The sequence below is a fragment of the Ailuropoda melanoleuca genome, chromosome 7 (genome assembly GCF_002007445.2).
Source record: "Ailuropoda melanoleuca isolate Jingjing chromosome 7, ASM200744v2, whole genome shotgun sequence".
NCBI lineage: Eukaryota > Metazoa > Chordata > Mammalia > Carnivora > Ursidae > Ailuropoda > Ailuropoda melanoleuca.
This window is the reverse complement of record NC_048224.1, coordinates 118653464-118657752: the sequence shown is the minus strand read 5'-3', so window position 1 is coordinate 118657752 and position 4289 is coordinate 118653464. Positions and strand designations below refer to the sequence as shown.

At 36.4% G+C, this 4289-nt stretch overlaps 1 pseudogene; it reads right to left on the bottom strand.

The window, feature by feature from the left end:
• Positions 1-3259: 3259 nt before the first annotated feature.
• Positions 3260-3548, bottom strand: LOC109490876 (annotated as a pseudogene).
• Positions 3549-4289: the final 741 nt, after the last annotated feature.

Here is a 4289-nt window from a genome sequence, read left to right as displayed (position 1 = left end):
GGGATCAGATAATTTGCAACTATGTAACTGTTCTTATAAGTCACAGATTTTAGTCTGGACAAAAAAAAAACAGGAAAATGAAAATAGTAACAGAAAAAAAAAGTGTTAGAATCCATGAATATGTCATGATTCTGGGGAGATCTTGAGGTACAAGTTAATAAAGCACCCTGAAAAGGTGACCTGAAAGAAATAAGTGTAAAAAAGAGTGAAATATTTCAAAGTATATAATTGTAGATGGTATTTGTTTGATGACAAAATTTTTAGTTTGACCATGACAGACTCGAGGAAGTGAGCAGAAAACATGCTCACCGTTTAAGAGGGTAAAAAGCAAAAGAACAGCAAGCCATACATGTGGTTGATACTACAGTGGAAATAAACAATTTCTGAGTAAATTTTAGAATGAAGAGGATTACGGATGGCCAGGGCAGTTGTAACTTCCACTGAAGGCAAGGTAAACCTAGTTGTAGTTCATGACGGAATTCATTAAGATTCTGGCGTTAAACTAGTCCTCCAGGTGCAATTTTGCATGTTTTCCTATGGGTGTGAGGCTCATAAAGGTTTAAGAACAATATAGTTGGCTCTTAGCTCCTTGAGAATGTGCTTTACAACAAAAGTCGAATTTGGGAGTTAACCAAGGCTGAGTTGGACATTTTTTCAAAGATTTTCAGAAACGTTTTAAGTTACGTACTATTTTTCAAATTTTACAGACAACAAAAAAAATTGCTTAAATAATATTTAATGTTTAAATTACAGCAGTCAATTATAGCCTTGTGGGACACCTTATAATGGGTTCATGGTGTAACCTAATGGGTTGACAGCCCAGGAGACCAAATCTATAAGAGTTAGAATTGATAATATTTTATCAAATAAAAAGCACACAGTTTAGAATAACTTCCTTTCCATTTAAAATAGGAAGAAACACATTCAAATCCCTTCTGGGGGATGCTATACTATTATTCCCAAAGGATCAACAAGAACCATTAACATCTGCCTCTGGGGAGAGGGTATATTAGTATGTCATAGGGATCTTTACTATGAAATTTTGTAATATTTTGTGCTGTTTTCTGTTATTAGACATATGCACTTGTGTGTGTGCTTGTGTGTGTGGTTTATTCGTTCAAAAGCATGATGTAAATGCTGATTAAATAAATATTCACTTCATAATTTTATATTAAAATTTAGTTATAAAATAAAATACAAATGATCCAAAATACATTTCTATTTTTTCTATTACTTTTTATTACAACAGTGATATTAATTTGAATTATTCCTCTCAGACTTTAAGAATAACTCATAGTGAACTCACTTGGAATTCTCATATAAAACAAATCAAAAGTTGATAAAAAAAAAAAAACTTTACAGATGATATTCCTATGTGAGCTGCCAGCACTCAGTGTGAAAGAGCATTAGTGTCATTTATATGAAAAGTCTTTCAAGTCAATGACAGAACTGGGCCAGAAGCAATGAGAATAAATTAAGTGAAAGGATGTTCAATGACCATCTGAAACCACAGTACAGAAGCTGCCAGCAGTTCTCTTCTCTTTTACATGGACTAACAGAAACAAAAATCTACCCTTCAGGGGCGCCTGGGTGGCACAGCGGTTAAGCGTCTGCCCTCAGCTCAGGGCGTGATCCTGGCGTTATGGGATCGAGTCCCACATCGGGCTCCTCTGCTATAAGCCTGCTTCTTCCTCTCCCACTCTCCCTGCTTGTGTTCCCTCTCTCGCTGGCTGTCTCGCCAGCAGTTCTCTTCTCTTTTACATGGACTAACAGAAACAAAAATCTACCCTTCATCTTTTTAGGAGGCAAAACTATCATATTTGTACTTTTAACCTATCAACATTTATCAAGAGAAAAATGTGTTTCATTTATTTTAGCTGATACCAATAAAAGTCTCAATCACTTTGATTACAAATGTTTGACAATAGTGAAAACCAATGCATAGAAAATGCATGCATAGAAATGGCATTCAATATACTTAAATTTTTTTTCAATTACGTTTTATTCTATTGAATAGTTCTAAACTTGACATCAAAATGTATCAAATATTCCCCCCACCCCTGTACACACACACACACACACACACACACACACACACAAAGGGTCTGGCCCAACACTGAAAAAGCCCATTTCAAAACTCATTTAGCTCCTTTATGTTTTCTATATATCTTACCTTATTCCTTTAGAAAACTTCTTTTTCAGAGAACTCATGTATCAGGAATTATTCTATTCCCTATTTCTTGAGCCCAACACATTCATTCTACCTTTACATTATTTCTCAAATCTGTCTATGCATTTATGTCATCATTTTCCCTACCCTGTTGTAACTAGTGGCTAGATGTGTGTATATTCCCATAAACTGGATCTCTATCCCAGGTTTACAAAATTCCTACACTCTACTTCTCTTTTCTTTATTGTTTGAGTATTTATATCTGATACTTATTATATTTCTTCCAGGTAAAAATCATGCTTTCCTTTTAATTGACTACTTAATCCACATCATTTCTACTCTTGGCTGTTACTTTGGTTAACAACTAAGTCCCCACCTTTCAAGAACATTGCATCTGACACAGACAGAGCCAGTGTGAACACAGGCCCCAAACCAGGGCTTTTGGAATCACAAGGACAGCAAAACCAGCCTTTCTCTTCACTTAGAAAGGGACTGTGACTCTTGAGGGTCCAGAGCTCCAACTTCCAAACACAGAAAACCTGAAGTTCAATGTGAAAACGGAAACTAAAATGTATTGGAAATGAAAATATAGTATCTCCTCATGTACTCAAGGTCAAGATGGTTCTTAAGAAATAGTATCTGATCTTCTATCTGCTCCTGTATTAGGAATGGCCCCACTCCAGCATTTCTAAAGGAAGAGGTTTCTGTTCCTATTTCATTTCCCAAAGAGGTATAAAATCTACTAAAAGGGATATAATCCATCAAATTAAATCAGCTCATTCACAAGACACTCCCAGATAATGATTTTTTTTGTTGCTGAGCACAGTCAGTATATTATTTTAAAGTTCAGAGTAATCTGAGAAGAGAATTCAAGACTGACAGCTATAGGTTTATGTAAGAATCACATATATTTTTTTCGATGTATATGTCAAAAGACCAAGACCCCTGATGATCAAAATAAGTTATTTTGTACATTATGGTGTAAGGAACAATAGGGGAAAGAGACTTTATCAGAGAATGACCAAAAGGCATTTTGCAAAAGGTTTATATCACTCTGAAGCAGGACTGGAGCCCAACGCCTAGAGGTCATTAGCTTGACCCCTGCTCTTCTTTGGTTGAAGGGGCCTCAGTGGTAGCTTTCTGCTCTAAATGTTCTGCTGGCTTCTCCTCCTCTTCCTTCTTCTGAGGATACTGGCCATTCCCCACAGGGGCCACTCCCCGGGCAGTTCCAGTTAATGTCTCCAATTGGCAAGATCAATCTGTGCTCATTAAGATTCTTAGGATCATCATGCACCAGCTCTGGACTGCTTGGAGTTTCATGGCCATCATAGGTTCCAGATAGGATTTGCTCTTTCCCTTCCTGTGGGCAGCAGGCCATGGCTGCAGCCCAGGACTCAGACCTCAAAGCTACAGCACTGCTGGCGTTACAGGGGGCAGCGGGCTCCTGTGATGACCCCTCTCCTCAGGTAGGGCTGGCAGCTGGAGACCCATGTGCACCCACCCCCAACAGGCCTGCCCACCGCGTGCCTGGCTCCGCCTGTTATTTACTATTATTTTAACAGCTTAACTTGGCTCACATATTTTTATTTTTTTCTGCCCAAATAACTTTCACTTTTCCTCTACCACTGGAGTATTTTCAGGATTTTTGATTCATAACTTGCACTGTGTCATTAATCTGTGTGATCTTGATGATATCCACCTTATGATTTTAGTATGAATAGCATCAATAAAATATTTTAAAACTTACAGTGATTACTATTTTAATGAGCCTATACATGTCTTTTGATACATTTCCTAAATAATGCTTCATAATGAATCAAGAAAATGTGTTTTTTTTTCCTTTTTTCACAAATTAGTGAGGACAGGCTCAAAGATATTAAAGTAATATAATACACTATGTCCAAGTTTATATACATAGTAAGTGGTGAAATCACACACTTGTCCATTACTTACAGTCCATACTCTTTTTACATCTTTATATTGCTTATTTAAAAACTTTAGAAAAGGTTATAAAATGCAAAAAAAAAGTTTTTCTTGCTGTTATTCAACAAAATTATTTTGATTTCTGCCAATGTCTTCTCTAACACACATTATGACTTTATGTAATTTATTTATTTGC